The 26,340-nt window shown below is 33.8% G+C and overlaps 2 long non-coding RNA genes across 3 annotated transcripts; both read right to left on the reverse strand.

Moving 5' to 3' along the window:
- Positions 1–278: 278 nt before the first annotated feature.
- Positions 279–25,959, reverse strand: LOC129905193 (uncharacterized). 2 transcript variants are annotated; one of them, XR_008770559.1, is made up of 4 exons: positions 25,303–25,959; positions 3,946–4,660; positions 3,810–3,886; positions 279–3,731 (listed from the first exon to the last, which is right to left on the reverse strand). It is a non-coding gene; the product is annotated as an uncharacterized LOC129905193 (long non-coding RNA). The 2 variants fall into 2 exon arrangements; XR_008770558.1 differs by lacking the exon at positions 25,303–25,959 and having other exon boundaries at positions 3,946–5,328.
- On the reverse strand, positions 16,094–20,258 carry LOC129905194 (uncharacterized). The gene is made up of 2 exons (XR_008770560.1): positions 16,537–20,258; positions 16,094–16,479 (listed from the first exon to the last, which is right to left on the reverse strand). It is a non-coding gene; the product is annotated as an uncharacterized LOC129905194 (long non-coding RNA).
- Positions 25,960–26,340: the final 381 nt, after the last annotated feature.

Below are 26,340 nucleotides of genomic sequence, written 5' to 3' on the forward strand. Positions count from 1 at the left end.
TTTAAAAAAAAATAAAAAAATAAAAAAAAAAAAGAGAAAATTCATTTTCAACGGTTTTTATTAACTTTTTAAAAGTTGATGTGGGTCCCCTGGACCCACCACTATAGTTAAGGGTTAAATACCTATAAATAATTCAAGATTCCAAAATGGCAAGTAATGGTTTTGTGCAAATAATTATAAAATAATAACTTAATTTTATTTATTTATTTATTCATCTACGGATATAAATCTTACAGATTACTAACAATTTTGATATAAAATATAATTAAATACCTAAAGCTAATTTATAATATGCTTTGCAATTGGATTTTAAATTCACATCTGTTCGTAGAAAAATCAAGTTCATTACATATAGAGTTGGGCACTTTAGTTCATCTGAGTGATCGATCATTTTAGTTCAAATCACGCTACTGATATAGTTCCTAACTAGTTCAATTTATTTCAATGACTCCGTTTTTGTTGGAATTAAAAAAACAAAATTAGGTACTTTTTTCAAAATGTATCCAAATTTGTGTAAAATTTAAGTACTCTACATATAATACAAACATCAAGTTAAAAATAATAGATAAACATTTTATTTCTTATAAAAATTCTTAATTTTGTCCATAACTTGTCAAGTTTTCCGATTTCTCCTGGAAGTGTAGGAGAAGATCGTTTTGCTTTTATTATATTGTTTTTTGTTCTTACTCAGAAATTAGAGTAGTGGTGCTTGAAGCAGAAACGCTGTAAGCTGAAACTTGCATAAGCGACTTTGTGCACTTTTACATCTAAATCTTTAAGTAGAGCAGATGAACCGATTTCGCTCCGCAAAGGATTGGATGCAGTTTCATATGCACTTTAGTGTCTGAACCACTATTCTTTAAACGTTCGTCGGTCTAAAAGAAGGGTGCTGTTGGTGACAACATTTGAAAATTCCTTGTACATATGGGACTTCCTTTCGCCCAAAGAACTCATAAACATTAATAATTATGGTGTAAGGTGATCGCAAGCTGTTCAGTCATGTCATATTACGACTGCTCTAGGTTGCTTTTTATTTTGTTGAAAAAATCTTCTTTGCTAACAGCGAACTAAATTGAACTAAGTAAGTGAACTTAGTTCCATAGTTCACCAAAATGACTTAGTTCATTGAACTAGTTCGTTCGCGAACTACACAAGCCTAATTACATATAGTGTTGAAAAATTTTATGAATCTAGAAAATGGTTCGTTGCAACCATAATTACATCTATATTTAGGATTGTTAAAGAAATAACGAAGACGCAATCTTCTCACCGGAATATAGATTTCAAAATTATAAATTATCTGTGGGCATTTGATACGGTATGAAAATACATCATGGACAAACAGTACACACTGAACAGTACGCCTTTTTTGTAAAGAATCAAGTCCAATCAAAGCATATCTTGGAGTATCTATTCTCCATTTCAGTTGCCTAACTACGAATCTTATGAAAGCCTTTTGAACTCTTTCAATACGAGTTATCCCAATAGAAGTAGAAGGACACCAAACAATTGAACAATATTCAAGGATCGGACAAACTAATGACATGTACACTGATTTCAGAGCATAAGGGTTAGAAAACTCGCTGCAGTTTCGCTTGACGAAACCAAGCATTGAATTAGCCCTTGCAATTACATAGTCTATATGTAACGAAAAAGACAATTTTGGATCAAAAATGACTCCAAGATCACGAATCTCAGATTTGCGATCAAGAATCTGGTTGAACATTATGGTAGTTGTGGATCATTGGAACTAAAATACGATGTGCCGTAAACACATTACATTTTGTTATATTTAATGGAAGGATATTCCTATCACACCAATCAGATAAAACATTTAAGTCATTTTGAAGATTTTGCTGATCAATTCTATTTTTGATACAAAGAAAAATGTTCATGTCATCAGCATACATCACACAAGATGCATTTTCAGGAAGAGATGGGATATCATTAACAAATATATTGGAACGAAGTGGTCCCAGATGGCTACCTTGTGGAACTCCTGATGAAGCTTGTATGATATTGGAGAAGAATTTCCCCAATTTCACACATTGTGTTCTTTTATAAAGGTAGCTGGAAATCCATTTCAGAAGCAATCCTTGAAAGTACACCATTAAGGCAGTTAAGCAAGGTGGTGAAAACGCGATAGTATAGGCTGCCTTTTTTTGGCACGGTGTTGGTCCAATAGTGAAGATAAACCCCAAAATGGACCAGAATTTGTACAAAGATATTATCCTGTACCATTTCACGTTAGCGTTACATATGCCGAAGAAAATTCGCCGCTTTTATGGCGCTTTATCCCGGAAAATGACCCTGAGGACACTTCAAAATTAGCGAAAAGTGCCTTAGAGGTCTAAATGTACTAAATGTTAACATTAAGGGCTGAAACTTTTACAGTATTTTTTTTTTTCGTCATTTCCAACAATATTTTCAACAATGCTTTGAACAAAAAAAAATTTTTTTTTGAATCAGTCTAATATACAGTCAAACTTCGATAAATCGAACTTCTATTATCCACTATAAAAGTTCGACTTATCAAGACTTCGAGTTATCCAAATTGTTGATTAAAATTTAAAAAAAAACTAGGCAATTCAATATTTTAAATACCTACATACATAGGTAGGTACATATATATTTTGTGCTTTTGGATGAAATACAAATGTGTGCTACTTACAACTTCGAAACAGCAACGAAACATGTAATAAATATGTGTGGTTGTATGTAGGTATTCATTTTTATATGAAAATTCGCTTTAAAAATTCGAATTTCAAATGCACATGTGATATTTTAATTTTTTTTTTCTTAAAATGGGAATTCCCTCAAAATGTTCTGTTATCAAAAGATAATTCTTTTCAAAACTCGAATTTCAAATGAATACGTGATGTTTTTTTTTATTTTGTTTCATTAAATGGGAATTCCCACAAATCATTCGACTTAATTGATGCATAGGCCATATTTTTTGTTCGAGTTATAGAGAAAATCGAGTTATAAAAGCTCGAACTATGAGGAAAAAAAACCTATGAGATATGAACTCTAACGGTGCTGCCACATACTTCTGTTCGAGTTATACAAAATTCGAGTTATCGAAGTTTGACTGTATTTCCATTGGGCTTTTAAGCAATCTGTCTTTTTCTTTTCTATCATAACTGTTTTTTTTTTCAGGAAAGACGTTCAAAGTTTTATGCGTATAACTTTTTTCTGTTTTAACCGATTTCCAAGCTGAAAGCACTTATATTCTTAAAATTTATATCTAGATTTTTAGGCAGTGTCAAATTTGTAGAAAGATGGGATCTATGTTATATTCCCCGCGTTCAACGCAGGCCACCTGAACTCAAGGCCGTGTGTGAATTGCGTTAAATAGTTAACACCGTGTAAAATTTTTGACACTATTGAGGTGAAAAAAAAATTTCAGCTGTATGAATAATTGTTTAGTTTTTTTTTTATTTGACAGCAGATTTTATGTTGCAATCAGCTGTTCAAAGTCAAAGTGACAGAAGCGCGCTTTGAAGATTCTCAACGTAACGCAACGAAGCGACGCCCTAAAGCGTGATTGTGTTTCAGCTTTAATGACCATTGGTCCGAATCTGGCAACGCCTCCATATATTTCTTTATAAACTCGCATGTCAATGCAGTAAAAGATTTTTCTTGTGGTTGTTGTGGCTTTGGTGTATTAATGTCTTTGAGGATGGTAAGTGCCTCTTGCTGGAAAATTTGCTGCATTGACTTTAGTGGATCTGATAAAAACAGTTAAAATTAAAAGAAACATTAATATATAATTTTGTGAAAATTTTGGCATTTATGTTCAAATTTACTTTTTATTTTCGAAGTGGTTTTCTCTGAAACCCCACTTGCCGTCTCAGTATCGGCAGATGTCATCAACGTCGTTGTTCTATAAGTAAACAAAATATAAAAGTACACATACGGATATCATAATTTAGGTTTGAATACTTTCTAGGTTCCCTAGTGTCATCTAAGAATGACAATGGTACCGCATACTTGTAGTTGTGGTGGTTTTGTATTCGTCATTTCAGTCTGGGTCGAATTACAGCACACGATTACGATCATACGTTAACGTTTGGATTATTTCTGTCTCTATTTATTTAGTAGAAAAGGATAGGGACATATAGCAACGATACGATAACGAACGTATGCCGTAATTCAAACCCTGATATATAATATCTGAATTTTTAACTTTTATATATGTACCTACATAAATTTGTATATATCGATTTGGAACGTATATTGAACGTGTTGATCAACCTAGTGTAGTTTTGTATTCGTCATTTCAGTCTGGGGTCGAATTACAGCACACGATTACGATCATACGTTAACGTTTGGATTATTTCTGTCTCTATTTATTTAGTAGAAAAAGATAGGGACATATAGCAACGATACGATAACGAACGTATGCCGTAATTCAAACCCTGATATATAATATCTGAATTTTTAACTTTTATATATGTACCTACATAAATTTGTATATATCGATTTGGAACGTATATTGAACGTGTTGATCAACCTAGTGTGGATCTAGCTTAAAACATACCTACCTAACTCAAAAAGAACTTCCATCCACAATAGTTCCTGAAAGCACGATCTTTATAACCGACGTCTTTTATATTCCATAGGGCGGGCTTGGCACAAATGGTATCTATCAAGAGACCTAAATAAAAAAAAATAAAGAAAAAGGCAACATCAATAAAAGCATTCATCTATTCACAGTGCAAATAAATTATTAAAGCTGACATTTTTATCTTCGTTTTTTTCCGCGCACTAAATTATGACCAATCTATAGTTGAAAACGATGGTGTGAATTTTTCATTGAATCGCTGAAATTCATGAATAAATTTTTTCGATAAATTGTATGGGATCCAAAAAATATGGCATTTAATATAACAAAATTTTAACAATTGTTTTAAATAAGAATAGGAATTGAATCTGCTTAGGAGATATCTGACTGTGCGACCGATGCACGGTTCCAAAACATGTGAAAGCGTCTCTTTTGCTGTTATTCGTGAGAACGGATCACTGGTAAGCACGGGCCTACTCTGCGAACAAGCGTCGATCTTCACAGCAGAAGCAGTTACAATATTAGAAGCTGCTAAAAATGTATGCACAAAACGTGGGAAATTCATAATAACAACTGACAGCATATCAGTTATAAACGCTGTCCTAAACATCAACTACACGTCTCAGTTGTAAATAAAATAAGGAATCTTCTTATGTTCACCAAAAAATTATTGTGGGTCCCCGGCCACTCTGATACAAAAGGCAATGAATAGGTATGCCGACAAAGCGGCGGGTACAGCTCACAAAGCACCAACATTTCGTTGATTCATTAACTAGAAAATATCCTACTAAAACTATCCAAAATACGATAAAAAAAAAAACAAAGAAAACAGTTGGAAAACCTACACACACCACTAGGTCAGCATCAACCCAGATTGCTCCCAGCCTATTTATCCCACCAAAACATCCAACATCTCGATAACTAATTTCGTAAGACTTCGATTAGGCCATACAGCTTCCACTCACCAACATCTACTCCTGAAAGAAAACCCTCCAAATTGCCCAATATGCAACGCTGCAATCGGCATAAAACACATTCTTCGTCTAGGACAGTGCTCAATGTCACCATCGATTATTATTAATAATTAATAATATTTCTATCATTAATGAATTTGTTAAATTAATAAAAAAAAACTTTATAATTAAAATACCTACAACGTACATAAGAATATGAATTACTTATCTTCGTATTATCATTTTGCATTTTTTTATCTAAAATTTATATTAAGCTAAGTAAGAGCCGTTAGTCTCTGCAGCTTGTGATCTTTATAAATACACTGTGTTCGAAAATTGAACTTTTTTTTCCGACAGAGGGCTCTCATGCCTACTACATATAATTCGAGTATGCTGAACACGATGGCGTACTCAGTTTTTCTGGATTAGGTCAAATAAGGAAGATTTTTGCGTTTGAAATTTTGTTTTCACATGCCAAAAATGAGGGTATAAAACACCATATATTTTCCAATTTTTAATTTTTTATCGATGTAAAATGACGGAAAATCTATTTTTTGAGAAGTATTATTCGTAAAAGAAGTTATCGAAAAAAAATCTCTCGAATGACATTTGAAATCATTATTTTATGGCAAAAAAACGTCGATTTTTCTTCAATTTTTCTTGTATTTTTCGTTTTACTTAAATTAAAATGCAGCACTTGGTGGCAACGATTTGATCTTGTGTTTCGGGATAGAATATGGCTTTGTTTACAAATACGAATAGGTAGAACCTACCTACCTACCTCCAATATTGGTTAAGCCTAAGTGTAAAAAAGTAGCAGCAAGACCATATTTTTTTCTCAAATTTTTAGTTTATAAAATAAAAAAATTACAAAATGTTTTAATGCAATACATATGTAGGGGAAGTGGGGGGCAAAATCGTTTTCTTACTATGTTGTATGACAAAAAATAAAACTTGCAATATGAAAAAAAAGGGGCTTTTGGTACGATCGGCCATGTCTAAAAGTATGAGCAAGTTTTTGAAACTCCGAAAAAGTTACGGCAACTTTTGTGATTTTTCAACAAATCGTTACAGTTTATGTTAAAAGTAAGTTGCACTTTTAACAGTGAGATAGTTAAAGTTTTTAACTTATTCTTTTTTATAATGAAAGTTGTATATTCAAGAGTATTTTTTTGTGAAAGAGTGAATCCCAAAGGATTGAACCTTAAGAAAAAAAATAGTTTTTGAACTTAAAAAAAATTTAAATAAAAATATTTGATACCATGCCTGATTTTGTAATTAAATATCTACATCTACATATGTATAATATTCCAGAGTACTAACACATAAAAGGTGTGTATAAAAAAAATTTTTGAATTTTCGTATAAATTTGTACCTTTATAGTTAAAAAATTTAATAAAAGGGGGAAAAAAAAGTCGACGTTTTTTGCCATAAAATAATGATTTAAAATGTCATTCGACAGATTTTTTTTTCAAATAACTTCTTTTACGTATAATCCTTCCAAAAAATAGATTTTCCATCATTTTTCATCGATACAAAATCAAGAATTGGAAAATAAATGGTGTTTTATACCCTCATTTTTGGCATGTGCAAACAAAATTTCAAACGCAAAAATCTTTCTTATTTGACCTAATCCAGAAAAACTGAGTACGACATCGTGTTCAGCATACTCGAATTATCTTTAGTAGACATGAGAGCAGCGTTGCCAACCCGTTCAGTCAAAATTATGCCTCACTTGAAAAAAAATTATGCCTTTTCAAATAAATTATGCCTCAATTTAAATTTCTTAGTTTATGCTTAAAAATTATATACAAAAAGTACACAAAACGAAATGTTTATTTAATCAATTTATACATTAAGGGCCAATTTTTCAATAGTCAGATAAACCTCAGATAGAGATTATTCCTAGGAATAAAATTTTTTATATTGAAATTTATTCTTCTGATAGTCTAACTGACGATTGAAAAGGCAACTTATTTGTCATGTAACGGAAACTTTTTTTCTTCGAAAGGAATATTTCAAGACGTTGCTTCATATAATTCGAAGAAATAAGCGGCCAATTTTTTTCACCAATATAAAATATAAGCCTATTTGCAAGCGTTTAAGACCTTTTTACAGCAACAAAATTAGATTCTTTTTTAGTAAAAGTGATTAGTGTGAACAAAATTCTTCGAAAAATTAAACACTACCAGAGTTAAATGGTAAAAACAAATTCTGTAAATAAAATTTCGAACAACCTTTATTTAAAAGATATAGAAAATATTAGTTTTTAGTCTTTTTATCAAAATATTTAAAAAATTATAAGAAAGTTTTAAAATATAAATCAAGAGTAGAAAGAAAAAAATTATGCCTTTTTGATAAAAAATAAGCCTCAATGCCTTGGTTAATAAAATTATGCCTAAAAGGCATAATTATGCCTCAGTTGGCATCGCTGCATGAGAGCCCTCTGTCGATTTTTGAACTATCACAGTGATATTATCTTTGTAAATTAAATTGTAATTATTCTGTTAATAAATAATAATAATAATAAATACGAAATTTAGAACTTGTTAGGTACTTGAAAAATCAGTTTTTTTTTTTAAATTATGACAGTTCAGTATTACTTGATTCCAGCAAGATTGGTATTTGTATATCTTTGCAATGTCCTTCAGGATCTATTCTGTTTTCCAAACTGGCATTTATTGTGTTTCCCAAATCTACTAAAGAAATTAATGTAATTTATTAAAGTAAAGTATCGTTTATAAATTGTTTTGGTAACTTCCTTCTTTACTTCTTTCCTTTGGAGATGGTTTCGCTACAACGCACAGTGGGTACCGCCATAGGTCAAAAATAAAAAAAGTAAATATCAGTTTTTTTGAAAAAATAGTTTGACGGTTACCCCTTTTTTCATTTCTTAATAGCCATTCAAAGTCGGTAGGTATATACAAAAAGGTACAGTTTTCTTATCGCTGCAGTTATAAGGTGTGAACTTGCGATAGTGATAGCGGGTGTTACAAAATTGTGAACAGTATTAAATTGTTATGGATATTGAACGAGAAGGTTAATACTTCCTAGAAACATAAATTATATTGTTAAATAACATTAAGGCTAATTGAAATGGGGCTCGTTAGCGAAGCAATTTTAATCATTTTTATTTAGCTTAGTTTTTATTAAATTGGTTGGTTTGCCTTCGAGTGCCCTCTACAATTTTAGTTCTCAAATGAAGAATACTGTACTACCTTTCGAAATAATAGCGCCATTTTTTTCCCTTTTTCCCCTTTTCGAGTAATACAAGTTTAAATGACGTTACACGGAGAAAAAAAAATTACAACGTCAAACTGAAAAAATTTCCTTTTTGGCACTATTATTTTTATAAAAGACTGAACTAGAGGGTAGGGGTAAGGTGCTCGACTGACAGTCAGGTTCCATTTCCGGCATTAACAATTTTTTTTTTAATTAAAAAAAAAAATTTTTTACCTTTTTTTATTTTTCTTCAAAATAAGGAAAAATTTAAAAAACTGACTTGATGCATTTTTTTGCAATAATAAATCATATAAAATGATAATACAGGCGTTTCATTAAAAAAAATGGTCATTATATTTTTGACCGCACTTTGTATGGGAGGGTACCCACTGTGCAACGGTTTAACTATTGAGGTTAGTAAAAATTTTTTTTATTTTTTCTGCCTTTTTTCTGCCATGATACTCATTTTTAATAAAAAAAACAAAACCATCTGCAAAAAAAATTTAACGGCCTAAGGCCGTGTGTGAATTGCGTTAAATAGTTAACACCGTGTAAATTTTTGACACTATTGGGGTGAATAAAAAATTTTCAGCTGTATGGCTTTTTGTTTAATAATTTTCTCTGCCTCTTTTCTGCCTTGATACTGCTTTTTAATAAAAAAAAAAAAAAAAAAACAAAACAAAACCATCTGCAAAAAAAATTTAACTCATATTTAACCAGGTCCCAGATCCCAATAAATTTTTAACAGCTATAAATTTTTTATTCACCTCAATAGTGTCAAAAATTTTACACGGTGTTAACTATTTACAGCAATTCACACACGGCATAAGTAGTCAAAACTGGTGAAAAAAGCTAAATCTTAGCTCCCATACAAATTATCGAAAAATTTTATCTAAGCTAAAATGGATCCCATACAAATTATCGATAACTTGTATGCGAATTTTATCTCGGCTAAAGTTTAGCGCGAGCAGCGTACCAGGCTTGACCCTTAAATTTTGTCCAGGTTTTACGATGGACTTAACTCTTTAAGAATAAAATACAAAATACGTGATTTTTCGTAGATATAGACCTCTTTCTGAAAGCTAATATCTTCTAAACGATGACAGCTTTGAAAAAGTATTTCTGAATATTTCTTATGGACAACATCATGGGCTATATAATAAATTTAAAACATTTTTTAAAAACTGCATTTTAGAAGAGTTAAGTAGGTATTGAAAACTGACTTTTTTGATTAAAAATTTTTTTTTAAGTACAGCTCTGGAGAAATGAAAACTGAATTAAAATATGTAAAAAAAACACATAATCTACACATGCTATAAAAATTTGTTTAGATAACACTGACCATTTGACGATAATATAGACAAAAAAACGATATATTCCACTCTTTTGAGTGCACTAACTTCAAAGCGATAAGTGTTACTTAAGCATATCTTCAGCTATTTTGCCGAAAGCGTTATAGTATATGATATGAGTTAAAAATATATGTAAAAAAAATCATATTTTAGAAGCTAGGTACACAAATTCGCAATTTTTGAATTTTAACCAAATCAAAACATTTTTTTTTCTTTTTGAAAGACAAAAAAAAAACAAAAAATGTAGTAATATAAAGGAGTACATTATGTACCAGTTTTTCAAAGACAACTTTTGGATAGGACTCATCGTTTAAGAGTAATAAGCCATCATATTGTAGAAGTAATCTTGCTCCGAAATTCTCTATGTAGTAGTAAAAAGTGAGAAAAAAGCAAGTTTTTTGCTATTAGGCCGAGCAAATTTTGGGAGTAGAGATATAACCAGAATATAAGTACGCAGTTTTGCAGCCATACGCGTCTTATCGAATTCAAAGGCCTGAAGGCTTGGCCATACCGGAGGGTATGCGGTATAGCGGTAACGATATTTGTACTAAAAAAATTTCACACTTGAACGTTGATATGTCAGTTTGGAATTTTTTTCATACAAGTACCCTCACCGCTACCCGTACCGCTACCGCATACCCTCCAATGTGGCCAAGCCTTGACAACTCTAATTTTATGCTTATACGGTTTTGGGGGGGTTAAATAACGTAAGTTTTCCAGTTAATGTAAATGGGCCAAATTTAAACTATTTCAAATTATAAATATAAAAACTGATGCTCTATAATTTTTCCTAAAGCCTGGTACGCAGCTCGCGCTAAATTTTAGCTGCCATACAAATTATCGAAAATTTTTAGCCGAGATAAAATGGATCCCATTCAAGTTATCGATAACTTGTATGGGAATTTTATCTCAGCTAAAATTTAGCGCGAGCAGCGTACCAGGCTTAAATCTAAATCTAAATCTAAATTTAAAATTACTATATGGTAAGTTAATAAAGCTTATATTTTGAGTTCTACGAACCGCATCGCCGAGATTGAGGTGTCCAGATTTAGGAAAAATGATCGAGCATCAGCTATATACAGGGTGTCCCAAAAGTTAACGTCGAAACGAAAACGGTAGATAGGGTAGGTGGTGACAGTTATCAGAAAAATAATTAAAAAAATCGCAGCCATATATTTTGTTTAAAAATAAAATTTACTTTCTTAAGAAATCCGACTTTTACTAGGTAATTTTTCCATATTATTTAAGTTTTGTACCCTTTCAGAACCTTTTAAAATAAGAATAATAATAATAATAATAAGAAAGTCGGATTTCTTAAGAAAACTAATTTTATCTCGGTTATTTATGGAATATTCTCAACAATTGTATGCCACTTTGAAAAGAAAATTGAACACACCAACTTTTAAGGTAACTTGCCGAAACATCGACCGCTTATCATCCCAATAAATTGACTTTTATGATAAGAACAACCACTCGAATACGTTCCATGAAAAAAAATTTGTCCCGCGAAAAATCCGATTTCATGCCCATATTTTGACTAATTTCCCTGAGCTACAAGTGAAATGAGGAAGATGATTGATCGATTTATTCTTATTTAAAAAATAATTCTTCGTTTTTTAAAGTACATTACCATTTATCTTAAATTATGGAATAGACATTTGAAAAAAAAACAATCGTTTCAAATAAATAACACTTTCGTAAGCTGCGGCCATTGATTTCGATCTGCATCAATTAACAGAACCGGAAAATGCATCCACCATGAACAGAGATGTAAATGTACATATCTTCACTGTTGCAACTTGCGAATAAAATCTGTAAATAATTCTCTTTCCACTTTTTGAACAATTACAAACGAATTGTTTTTCCGCCAAAACCAAATGTTTCTGCACCATTGTCTTGATGAAACAAACATGAAAAGAAGACATAGACGACGACCATAACGAAGGAATAATTAATAATTATTTCCTCAAAGGCGATCAGATTTTTATCAAAATGATTGGCAAGAAAAAAAAGATTTTTTTTAGTTATAGGTAGCTTATTTACTGTGATAGGTATGGACTTTCAATTTCTTTTACGAGAAAGTCATGCAAATTTATACACATAACACATACAAATGTTTAATGTTCATAAACATAGGTACATAGGTAGTGTATATGCGTAGGGCTAGGGCTTTCAAAAAGATGGGTTCGTTTTAAATAGCAACGTTCCATTGAAGGTAGGAGTTAACTCATGAGCAGATCTAGTACCTACTACAATCAACACATGATCTTGTACTCGAAGAGATAGGTGTGTAGTTGTACTAGATTTCTCCTCACGAGTAAACTACCACATCCAATGGAACAGGCTAATATTGCGCTATTTGATTTAATTAAAAACATAAATCCTCTTAATAGCTATGTTCCAATTTTCCAAATAACTTTTAAGTTATGCATAAATCTATTGTTACACATAAAAATCTATGTCGAACTTAGCTGAGTAACAGATTTAAATCACTTACGTCTTTATTATTCATATTTTCCAAAATAAATAAAAATAAACAAAACTAGTTTTCGATAGAACAAGTTTTGTTGCGAGTTTTATCAAAACAAGTTTATAAATCAAAATCGTATTATTCATATTAAAGCCTAGTGCGCAGCTGAATACAAAATTACGTTAACGAAATTAAATTTGTTTTGTTTTTGCTTTAAAACTTATATGATGTTTTTTCATGAATTTTTTGATTTGTCCTTTAATTTTTTTACTTTGACTTTGGCGACTTCAAATTTTTTCGTTTCTCTATAGCTGCATATTAGGCTTAAAACATAGAACAAATATCGGTTTTGAAATACTTCCAGTGCCTGGAAAATAAAACTAGTTTTCTCCTTTTCTGTCAAAAATTCTCAAAAAAAGAAAATCTATTGAATTGTCAAATTCTACGCGGATTTTACAATTCATTAAAGACAAAACCTAAAAATGTGAAAAACATTCGTAAAATTTTTGGTGAAATTTGTTTTCACAATTTCAACATTGTATTTTAAATTAAACAAATGCTTTCTAATCCAGTAAGAATAGACGAAAAATTGTCAAAGGAAAAAATTTGTAACACGCTGATTTTTGGTAAACAGTTTGGTTTGGTATACAGTTCAGATGACCCATTTTCAACTCCTGTTTACTGTACCTACTAAATACTTTTAAACAAAATTAAGCTTAAACTGCCGTATTTTTTAGATTTTCTTAAAATGGTTCTCGAAGTTTGTTTAGTCAACCTTGCTTAAATATTAACGCAGCCTTTAAGCAACGTTAATTAAATTTGGATTAACAATCTTTTTGTTTCATTGTTACACGGGAAACGTAAAAAAAAGGGAATTACAAATCTAGTACAACAATACGTGCGTGCGTCGCGTCGTCGTAAGTATAGATAGACCTGGGTATAGACAAAATCTCCAGGAAAAAATCTCAAAAAAAAAAATCTCCGAGCGAAAATCCCAAAATTTCAGATGCGCATCTTCATTTTGGAAAGACCTATTTTTACTCATATTTATTTGTAAGCTGTGATAAGGCGACATGGCGACAAGGCGACATGGCGACAAGGTGACATGGCGACAAGGCGAAATGGCGACAAGGCGACATGGCGACAAGGCGACATGGCGACAAGGTGACATGGCGACAAGGCGACATGGTGACAAGGCGACATGGCGACATGGCGACAAGGCGACATGGCGACAAGGCGACATGGCGACAAGGCTACATGGCGACATGGCGACAAGGCGACATGGTGACAAGGCGACATGGCGACAAGGCGACAAGGCAACATAACGACAAGGCAACATGGCGACAAGGCAACATGGCGACATGACGACAAGGCGACATGGCGACATGGCGACAAGGCGACATGGTGCATTGGCGACAAGGCGACATGGCGACAAGGCGACATGGCGACAAGGCTACATGGCGACATGGCGACAAGGCGACAAGGCAACATAGCGACAAGGCGACAAGGCTACATGGCGACATGGCGACACGGCGACATGGCGACAAGGCGACATGGCGACAAGGCGACAAGGCGACATGGCGACAAGGTGACATGGCAACAAGGCGACTTGGCGACAAGGTGACATGGTGACAAGGCGACATGGCGACAAGGCGACAAGGCGACAAGGCAACATGGCGACAAGGCGACAAGGGGACATGGCGACATGGCGACAAGGCGACATGGCGACAAGGCGACATGACGACAAGGCGACATGGCGACAAGGCTACATGGCGACAAGGCGACATGGCGACAAGGCGACAAGGCGACATGGCGACAAGGCGACATGGCGACAGGGCGACATGGCGACATGGCGACATGGCGACAAAGCGACATGGCGACAAGGCGACATGGCGACAAGGCGACATGGCGACAGGGCGACATGGGGACAGGGCGACATGGCGACAAGGCGACATGGCGACAAGGCGACAAGGCGACATGGCGACAAGGCGACATGGCGACAAGGCGACATGGCGACATGGCGACATGGCGACAAGGCGACAAGGCGACATGGCGACAAGGCGACATGGCGACAAGGCGACATGGCGACATGGCGACATGGCGCCATGGCGACAAGGCGACATGGCGACAAGGCGACAAGGCGACAGGGCGACATGGCGACAAGGCGACATGGCGACATGGCGACATGGCGACAAGGCGACATAGCGACATGGCGGCATGGCGACAAGGCGACATGGCGACAAGGCGACAAGGCGACAAGGCGACAGGGCGACATGGCGACAAGGCGACATGGCGACATGGCGACATGGCGATATGGCGACAAGGCGACAGGGCGACATGGCGACAAGGCGACATGGCGACATGGCGACAAGGCGACAGGGCGACATGGCGACAAGGCGACATGGCGACATGGCGACAAGGCGACATGGCGTTATGGCGACAGGGCGACATGGCGAAAAGCGACATGGCGACATGGCGACATGGCGACAAGGCGACAAGGCGACAAGGCGACAGGGCGACATGGCGACAAGGCGACAGGGCGACATGGCGACATTGCGACAAGGCGACATGGCGACAAGGCGACATGGCGACATGGCGACAAGGCGACAAGGCTACAGGGCGACATGGCGACAAGGCGACATGGCGACATGGCGACAAGGCGACATGGCGTTATGGCGACAGGGCGACATGGCGAAAAGGCGACAAGGCGACAGGGCGACATGGCGACAAGGCGACATGGCGACATGGCGACATGGCGACAAGGCGACAGGGCGACATGGCGACATGGCGACATGGCGACAAGGCGATAAGGCGACAGGGCGACATGGCGACATGGCGACAAGGCGACATGGCGACAAGGCGACATGGCGACAAGGCGACATGGCGACAAGGCGACATGGCGACAAGGTGACAAGGCGACATGGCGACAAGGCGACAAGGCGACATGGCGACAAGGCGACAAGGCGACATGGCGACATGGCGACAAGGCGACATGGCGACATGGCGACAAGGTGACATGGCGACAAGGCGACAAGGCGACATGGCGACATGGCGACAAGGCGACAAGGCGACATGGCGACAAGGCGACATGGCGACATGTTGACAGGGCGACATGGCGACAAGGCGACATGGCGACAAGGCGACATGGCGACATGGCGACAAGGCGACAAGGCGACATGGCGACAAGGCGACATGGCGACATGGCGACAAGGCGACATGGCGACAAGGCGACAAGGCGACATGGCGACATGGTGACAAGGCGACAAGGCGACATGGCGACAAAGCGACAGGGCGACATGGCGACAAGGCGACATGGCGACATGGTGACAAGGCGACAAGGCGACAGGGCGACAGGGCGACATGGCGACAAGGCGACATGGCGACAAGGCGACATGGCGACAAGGCGATATGGCGAGAAGGCGACATGGTGACAAGGCGACATGGCGAGAAGGCGACATGGTGACAAGGCGACATGGCGACAAGGCGACATGGCGACAAGGCGACATGGCGACATGGCGACAAGGCGCCATGCCCGAGGGCCTACCGGGAAATTCCAGAATGCCCGGTGGGCCAGTCCGCCCTTGGTCGCCAATGACAAACAATGCCTCGGATTTTAAGAGTAGAATCACAAACCGCCTATGTATTAATCGAATAGTACCCTTGTCTACTAACATAATACTGATCAGCTGAGTCACAAACTTTCGGGATTCTTATGTAGGTGCAGAAGCAGATGCAGTCTATTACTCCTATGATGTTTGGGAGACCACTAATCGATTTGAACCCCTCAATTTTCTTGACCTGTTGGCATTTTCACGAATTGCGGTCTTTTTGACGTGAATGCCTTTGCAAAGCGCTGGTGATCACACATAGCGTGGGTTGGCTAAATCCATGGATGTCAGCTCCATCATCTTGCAACTAAATCATATCAGGATGTTAAAATCTCTTGTAATTGTGTATTTTACCATGAAATACCTCATTTCTGCCCCAATACATTATCGCAGCCATCACTTTCAGAACAGGAGGAGTGTGGCAATCTCTATTGGACCCTTCAAGATCAGATCGTACGAGGTCTATTATTTTTATCATTGCGGCTTTTGAAAATTGATATTTTTGTCTAAAAAACTTTTCTTCAAGTTCCATAGGATTGAATCTATTTTTGTAAATTTTTTTTGATCTTCTTCTGGTGTTGTTTCTTATAACATTTAACACGTTTAAATCATGTGAAGGTTCCAGGGGAAAAACAGCACAAGTCCATTCCAACTCATTCCAGAAAAACGCATTTTAAAATTTTATTCTTCTTACAACTTAATACAAAAGGCACGTCAGTTATTTATTTCCTTAGCAAGGCTTCAATTTGTTTTCTAAAAGTAAGGATGCCATCAGACAGTGCTCAGTAAATACTACAATACCTCATCATTAGTTTATTTTTGATAAAAAATGGACATTGGCCGTTTTTCCTGGATCCTTCATTTATGATTCTCTGTTCGGTAATGTGGGCCCATTACTTTGAATGTTATTTGGTTAATTAGGGCTGTAAAAGTAACGACAAAACGAGTACCCGCATGTATACGTTACTTTTGATACTAGTAACCGCATCAATAATATCGTTACTCGTTACTTTCGTATGTTTCGCATTTTTCGTATATTTCGTAGTTTCGTGTGTTTCGCATGTTTCGTTACTTTCGCATGCTTCGTATGTTTCGTACATTTCGTATATTTCATGTATTTGATACGTTTCGTATGTTTGGTGAGTTAAGTATGTTTCGTACGTTGGTATAAGGGTGTAAAAATTTTTTTTTTTAACCAAAAAACAATTTTATAATCTAAGCTACATTTTAAGGCCATAAACATTAATTTATGTTGCTTCGTTCTCATGTTATAAGAGTTTGAAGGTAGCTATACTGTTTTTTTCTAATCAAACATGGAAACTTTTTTTGATTTTTTTTCTAAATTTTCGACAAAACTTTGGTGATTTTTTGTTTATATTCGTTCCGTAATCTTATCATAATTCTTTAGAGACCTTTATTTCAAAAGGACATAGCGCTGATCCCGGAATATTAACACTTCAATACAACCATGTCGAACAATTTTTCATTTTTTTTTTCTATTGAGAGTGATTTTCAAACCTCGTTTTCTCGCTTTTTTTAGTTGAAAATTTTGCACTGGAAATAAATAAATTTTTTGAAAAGCCAAAAAACTTTTGTACATTCATAAGCTACATTTCAAGACCATTAACAAGAAGAGCTGCGTTCCTTTGGAAATATTTATCTACTTTTTAGTACTTAAAGCTGCTTTGAACTACTTTTTCAGTATAGCAAAGTAGATCAAAGTAGTTTTAAGCACAGTACACATAATAAGGTAATATATTCCGAACGTTGTCAAAATTTGTTTGTCAAAAATGGGCACCAATCTGTCAGGTAGGCCTTTAATTTTTATATTTCAATCGCAGTAAACAGGAAATTTGTTTTTGTTTTTATTTATAAAATGTCATTTAAAAATATTATAAATTGAAAAATAACAAATTTTCTTCGTGTTTCATCGCGGGAAATGGTAAATAATTGTTTAAAAATTGGTGGTGTGTGTGGTTTATCGGTTTTTGTGCGTTTTTCGTCGGTATTTTAAACAATTAAGAATTCGGTAGCTGACATTGGTCGCCAAAGTGTCATGTTTTGACAATCTGGCGACCAATGTCATTCCGGAATATATTACCTTTTTATGTGTTCTGTGGTTTTAAGTACTAAAAAGTAGATAAATATTTCCAAAGGAACGCAGCTAAGGTCATAAACACATTAGTTGCGGCATGGGTATATTTCGGCTGCATAGAGAAAGTACCAAAAACGTCTCTTTTGATATTTCTGTATAAATTATGTATTATCGATAACAAAACGATACTTTTGCTCTACTGTTTTTAACGAGACAAAAGTAAACTCCAGATAATTATCTGTAGTTAGCATTCCGACTTAGGTAACGATATCGATACGAGATGCTAAATTCGACGAATTGAGTGTATCACTTCGATGATTTAGTATTGAAATTGGAATGGGGTCGTTACTCGTGTTTTTCGTATCTCGTATGTTTCGTTACTTCAGTACCCAGTAACGAAACATACGAATAACGATACTATTTAGAAAGTAACGTTTCGTTACTCTTTTCTGAAGCAAATACCCGCATTTTAGTAACGAATACATACGATTTGCTACAGCTCTATTGGTTATACACAAACATCTCTGCTTATACGTTTATACGATTTAACGTCAAATTAAAATGACAGAATATATTTTTTCAATATGTCAATCTTTTTAAATGGCCATAAACAATCTCTAAACGCGGTGAATGGCGTTTAAGTTAAGCAATCGCTAAACAAGGATGAAACAAATTTGAAAAGCCAATCTGTAGCCTCCTGCATCCTGCTATGGAAGTGGCAAACTACAAAGCGGAAACCAGAAGCCGAAGAAAAATTTTGATTTTTGCAAACTGAAGGTGAAACGGACCCAAATTTCGAAAAAGCTATAGGTATACATTGTGAATTCAAAAACAGTTCATGAATTAGAGATGGTGAATTGGAAAGGTATTCATCCAAAGCTGAGATCTTTACAACAACAAAAAAAAGTGACCCCAAATCAAGTTAAGTTAATGAAGAAAGTATTTCCACTGAGGACGTTGAAAAAGAAAATATAGTGTATATTTGGTCTGTTTGATGAATCTGACTCGCACAGAAAAGAACAGAAAAGATCCAAAAAGTACAGATTTGTGGGTTCAAACTTTTTAACTCTCCGATGCGCACTCGACGTTTTTAATATCGATTGTAAAAAACAAATCGATTGTAATGAAACAAATTCATTCAAGAGTTTTTATTGCTGAGTATGATTCCTAGGCATAAAAGTGTACTTGAGCCAAAACAGCTACTAAATCCATTGGTGCATTTCTTAGAAAACGGCAACACTGGTCGGTTTTCAGTTTTTTTTATTTAACTCGAAAACCAAACCTTTAAAATGATTCCAAGACACTTTTCATAGCCTATTAAATTAAAAGGTTGTTAAAAAAATATGAAAATTAGTTTTGACTAAAATTTTAACCTAAAATCAATGAAAATAAAAGTTACAAAATTGTACTAATAAAAAAAAGTAGAGGTAAAATGCTTTGGTAATATGCAACTTTTATTTTTTTTTGTCAAGAAACGACAGAATTATACCTCTGCAAAAATTAGCATGCACTGATTTTTTGGGATGTTGTTAGCATAGACAACGGCAGTTAAAAACCAAGCTTGCACCTTTGAAAGACCTGTGATGATACCGCGGTGCGCGAAAAACCGCGAAATTTTCGGACTTTTTTCAGTTTTTAGCTTTCAAAATGTAAATAGTGCCTATTATGGAAAATGTTTAAAACAACCACAGCTCTGTAGATCAAAACTTTTTGAAATTAATCACTCCAAAAGTTGAATATTTTCCACAAAAAGTAGTTATGCCAAATTATATGGGAATTGGGATAAAGGCTTAAAGCCATGAGACTGGTGTGGAATCAAGCCTGAAAGCTTCTGCATATAAATTATGATTTTTTTAATCGTATAAGTTATAGATATATTACCGTGTGTTAAGAATGCATTTTCCAGGAGAAGAATAAGACCAATGTTTAATTATTTGGTATCCAAAGAAAGGTAATTTTATTACCTTTCAAATAATGTATACAAATCAAAGTTTAGCTTTAGATACAAAAAAAAAAAACAATTTATTTAGTTGTAAGCATTACTCTCGATTGAATATAAGAAACAAAACTGTTATTTTTCAAATTATTTTATGTTATTAGTGGACTGTCTCACAAGACTAATTCATAATTTGTGTTCTTTAAACAATAAGTAATGAAATAACCTTTCATGTGAAACCAAATAATTAAACATAGGTCTTAAGCTTCTACTGGAAAAAAGCATTCTTAGGCCGTGTGTGAATTGCGTTAAATAGTTAACACCGTGTAAATTTTTTGACACTATTAATGTGAATGAAAAAATTTCAAATTGTTTAATATTTTTCTCTGCCTATTTTCTGCCATGAAACTCCTTTTTAATAAAAAAAAAAAAACAAAAGGAAACCATCTGCAAAAAAAATTTTAATCAAATTTAACCAGGTTCCAGAGCCCAATAAATTTTTAACAGCTGAAAATTTTTTATTCACCTCAATAGTGTCAAAAATTTAACACGGATTTAACTATTTAACGCAATTCACACACGGCCTTAATATGAACTTCACAAGTAAAAACTACAAAATAAACACATTTTAATATTTTTTATGCGACCAACAACTCCGATTTGATAACTGCCAAATGTAAATTTGCAGCCCACAAATACAAAACGCATTCCACAAAACTACTAACAAATAATTCGCACGAATTTAATTCTACTTCAATTTTTGTATAACAGTTCGCAGCTCTCTGCGACCACTCCAAATGAATGAAATGTCAAATTCAGCGACTATTAACAATTCGCAGAAGCAGGTAGCATATCCATATGAATGGCACTTAAAGCCTCAATTTCTACGTTGCTCCCTGTTATTCTTGCGAACTCAATGGCGGGTACATTAGGGAGAAACATAACTTCGAATCGGAAGACAACTGAAGTGGTCGCAATAAACGAAATTTTTTAAAGCTTAAATTTGTATGTTAATGACGAGAAAATTGTAGAGAATTATCTCTTTCACAAAAAACAGCAGCTTCGATAAACCGTATTTATAACTATAATATACCTTCCAAACCACCTTTTATTTTTTCTTGATTTTCAACTTCGAAACAAAGTGAAATGTTTATTTATAGCATTCGCACTTTTATTTAAACTAAACACAAACTACTTAACCCTTTCACAAATATATTTCATCTTTTAGCAAATAAATTTCACCTTTTAGCAAATATAATTAAACTAAAAGCAATTATAATTAAACTAACGCAAACTATTTAAACTTTTAGCAAATCTATTTAACCAAAACACAAATTTATTTCACCTTCTAAATCCTTATCCCTTCTTCATAGCATGATACCAAAAGCCTTTTCTAGAAAAGGTTAAATCATTTTGCGTTTAGGTTTAATAGATTTGCGAAAAGTTTAAATAGTTTGCTTTAGTTTAATTATAATTGCTTTTAGTTTAATTATATTTGCTAAAAGGTGAAATATATTTGCTAAAAGGTGAAATATATTTGTGAAAGTTGAAACTAATTTGTGTTTAGTTTAAATAAAAGTGCGAATGCTATATTTAGCAAAATAATGACTGACTTCCACAGTTTTATTTTGCTTCCATTAATATATCGCTTTGTTCGGAATTGTAATAACTTGACGATTTCGATGTTTTCTTTTATATTTCGCGCAGGTACATGTTAAGGCTTGACGTACAAAAGCGTTTTTAACCATTTGTTGAGGTTTGTATACTTTTCGGTAGAATTATAGAATAAGTTTTTCATCACGTTCCAATCGTCACGTTGGGGAATGACATGGGATAAAATAATTTATATTTATAAAAATCTCAACGCGGCACAGCGTTAAAACAATAAAGAACCATTTCTCAACCAATTCTCATGGAAAAAAGTTGAGTCTAACCTATGTACCTCAACTTTATCTTCAGTATAAGTTAAACCTGTTTTAAAATTTTATTATGAATGTTTTTTAGTATGCATGTTTTAAATAAATATAAAGTAGAACAAAGTAAAATCTTACATTTGAGATAGCTTCCTACAGCAACACGAATCCGTATCAGAACTTAACTTTGTTGGCTTTGTTTGTCCAAAAATTTCAAAACAACCTATACAAACCGACAGTTGTATCGTTCCTGATTGTTACGGCACAGCTGCTTGATGAGAAAATTAATAAGTTTATCATCCACTTGATTCTCAACACTACTAAACATGAGAAGAAATTTACAAAAATATTATGGTTTTATGACGAATCGCGTGATATGAGGTGACAAACGATGGGAATGTTCCACTACGTCACATCACATGAATTATAAAAAAATGGAACCACGTGACAGCGAGGTAGTGGCTTTTTCCCACGTTCAAAAATTGACACTAAAAGGATTTACACATCCAAACTTCAAATTCACATAATATAGTCTCCTGAAAATAAATACAAATTTATAAAATTGGACAAATGTATAATTTAAGTAGTTTAATTGGGCTTTTCTGGTCAAATTGATTTGTTTATGTAAATAAAAAATTAAAACATAAATTTTTGTCCCGACGTATATTTGAATGGGATAAATTATATTAAAAAGATTTATTATTAATTAATCAATGAATTAAATAACTGACATTTGCACAAAAATCTCAAATGGATTTGATTGAATTCTCTGCTCCTTATTGCAGAACTGAAGTCCTTATCAAAAAAATTTGAATTTCAAATAAAAAGTTCAAAAATGTCAGTTACTTTTATAAATAAACGTTAAAAACTAATGCCATTAATAAAAAACTTTTGCGAAACATATAGCCATCATAATAAACAAAAAAAATTGTTAAAAAAAATATACACGTGTTGAACTGACCTCGGAAAAAAAGGAGTTACCCACAAAAGCAGTTGTTATTGTGTATATCCTAGCTAAGTAGAAAAACTGAAGTTTAAACAGAATACGAATTTTTTTTAGTTAAAATAATACGATCTTTTCCGTGTTTATAAAAAATAATTTTACGTTTTACGTATATTATGCTTATGGTAGACTTTTTTCATGTTATAATGCACCGGGAAGAAATGGAAGAATACAACTAAAACAAATTCGATGGTTTTTTTGCGAGAGCGCGGAAGTTGACTGTTGTTTTTGAATCTTTTTTAACAAAAAATTTAAGCTCTCCATTCTTTTATGGGGTGAAACATATTCGTTCACTGGACTACCAATAACGTAAAAAGGCGAAATTCTCTTTTATTTGAAAGAACATATCTAGTAAAAAAGTTGGGTTAAAATTCGGTGGTGCACCTACACCATTAAGTTCACAGTAAAACAATCTATGGGGTTTGAAAATACTATTGAAATGTAAAAGTTTCTGTGACATAATTTCAAACATTTCTGTTCAAATGCGAAGTCAATAATCAAAATAGGTATGAACTAACATTTGTGTATAATTATGTATAGCGTTTGGCAAATAAAAATGTGTGCATTTAACTGCAAAACTGTTATCGGTGTTTTATTATTTTTTGTCCGACGGCAACACGGGTCAATTGCACATTATATTATATTGGATCTTTAAGACCGTGTGTGAATTGCGTTAATTAGTTAAATTCGTGTAAAATTTTTGACACTATTGAGGTGAATAAAAAATTTTCAGCTGTTAAAAATTTATTGGGCTCCGGAAATTTGAGTTAAATTTTTTTTGCAGATGGTTTTGTTTTGCTTTTTTTTTAAGAAAAAGGAGTATCATGGCAGAAAAAAGGCAGACAAAATATTAAACAATAAATTTTTTTTTTGAAATTATTTTGTTCACCTCAACAGTGTCAAAAATTTAACACGGATTTAACTATTTAACGCAATTCACACACGGCCTAAGAAAAATATATTTTTAACTGAAATATAGATCCATCAATAGGCACTTAAAAATTGAATAATACCTACAAGAATTTTTGCCTTCAAAGTATTATTGAATTCTTGCTGCAAGGCCATCACTGTACCTTGGAACGCCCTCGACTGATGAATAAAATTATAATACAAAAATTAATAAATAGAAATTTTATACCTATAACTTTTACGAACGTTAATTTCATACTTTTTGGATTGCTTTACTTCAAGAACTAATGTGACCTTCAGCTGTTTTTCAGTAACGGTTTATCAAAGCAGCACACCCGACAAAAATTTTGGTGTTATAAAGCTTTACAAATGCAATTGTTGCTTCTGTAAAGCATTATAGAAACAAAATTGTAGAGCACTTATGATTAGTAAACATAGAATATCACAGTACCAATAATAAAGAGAAGGAAAATCAAGCAAATTAAGGCCGTGTGTGAATTGCGTTGAATACTTAACCCCGTGAAAAATTTTTTAAACTATTGAGGTTAATACAAAATTTTCAGCTGTTAAAAATGTTAAGGGCTCTGAGACCTGGTTAAATTTAGATAATTTTTTTTTCAAGATGGTTTTGTTTTTTTTTTTTTTTATTAAAAGGATTATCATGGGAGAAAAGAGGCAGAGAAAAATATTAAACAATAAATAATACAGCTGAAAGTTTTGTATTCACCTCAATAGCGTCAAAAATTTTACACGGGGTTAACTATGTAACGCAATTCACACACGGCCTAAGTAGAATTATTTGTTTCATAAAATGTGTTTTTATGGATTTGTTAGTGTTAAATTTACCCAAATTACCATTACCTATTTGTTTTGAATTTAGCAATCCAAATCTTACACCTACTGTATAACTTTTTTCAAGATTTATAGAACAGTACTCAATGTTCCGAGTTTTTAGGATGCATTTTTCTTTCCTTTTTGTACAATTCTAAATAAACTTGGGGTGGCGCTTAAGCTTTGTTTAGTGTTTTTTTATACTGAAAGTAAATTTAATGACTTGACAGAGCACAGTATGAGCGTAAAACTAATGTTGGTAAATTTACAATTAAAGCACTAGGGAATAAGGACATAAACTGGTAACAAAATCCATCCAAAGAAAACTTTTTTATGTTTATATTTAATAATCTTACTAAAAATATTTTTTTAGTTCACTTTAAAAAAATCAAAGATGAAAGAACCTATTTCTATATTAGATCCAATAATAAAATAGAACTTACATTTAAATTTTAAACTATCCATAAAAAAAAGGTTTATAAAAAGTTATATATTCACACTGCACTGCTAGAAAAACATTAAATTCACAAAGAAAAACTCCCGCAAATTATCAACTGTATTGCACAATGCACGACCGTCAAACACTGAACTAAAATATGGATATTCTGAAAAATTGGCGGACTTGAAGCTTTAAGAAAATAATTGTGCTGATGTGGATTTTAAGAACAAAACAAGTCCAGTTTTTTTTAAATAATTTTTTTTTGTATTCCTGAACATAATGCAAATGCATAACATAAAAGTGATGGGGAGTCAACTCAAGCGACATGAAGGCGCGGCGGGACTCTGGAAAATTTGAAACTCAATTCGATCAAGTTTCGACTATGTAAACAATTTTTCAAATGGAAACGCTTTTTGGTTAGTGACACAGGAAGAGAACACGGATGAAAGAGGAATTATTATTTCTTAAATGGATTCGTATTACCTTTCGTTTAAAGGCAGACATAGTTCTACCGGTGTGCTTTTCTCGTAGATAAGTAAAATGATAGCGAATTATGTGACATGTAAGCATGCATTTAAGTGAATGTTTATAAATAATAGCCATGTAAAAGGTAACTAACTATGTATAGGGTAAATCACTATGTGTTGCATTCAATTGAATATAAAATTAATTGATTAAAGTTGAAAAACAAAATAGAATCAAAATAAAAACTTACTTTTATGATAAATTAGCCTTTTTGATTTGCACTTTTGCAGGGCATATATGTATTTTTCAAAAGGTATTCGAGTTTATAGGTAGGTGCATTACTTATGAATATATGTATTTTAATTCTGACACTTTATCATCTATGATCATATGTCAGGTGATAGGTATCCATTTTAAAAAAATTCTAAACAATTTATGAAAAATTTAGTTTGGTAGCACAGATTTAAAACTGATTAAAAAGTTAAGCCCTGAGAAATCTCCGGGCTAAACAACTAAGCCCAATAGGCTAAAGTATTGTTGCATTTAACATGTAAATTGCTTAGCCCCGACTGTATTT

Source organism: Episyrphus balteatus, chromosome 1 (genome assembly GCF_945859705.1).
Source record: "Episyrphus balteatus chromosome 1, idEpiBalt1.1, whole genome shotgun sequence".
Classification (NCBI taxonomy): Eukaryota; Metazoa; Arthropoda; class Insecta; order Diptera; family Syrphidae; genus Episyrphus; species Episyrphus balteatus.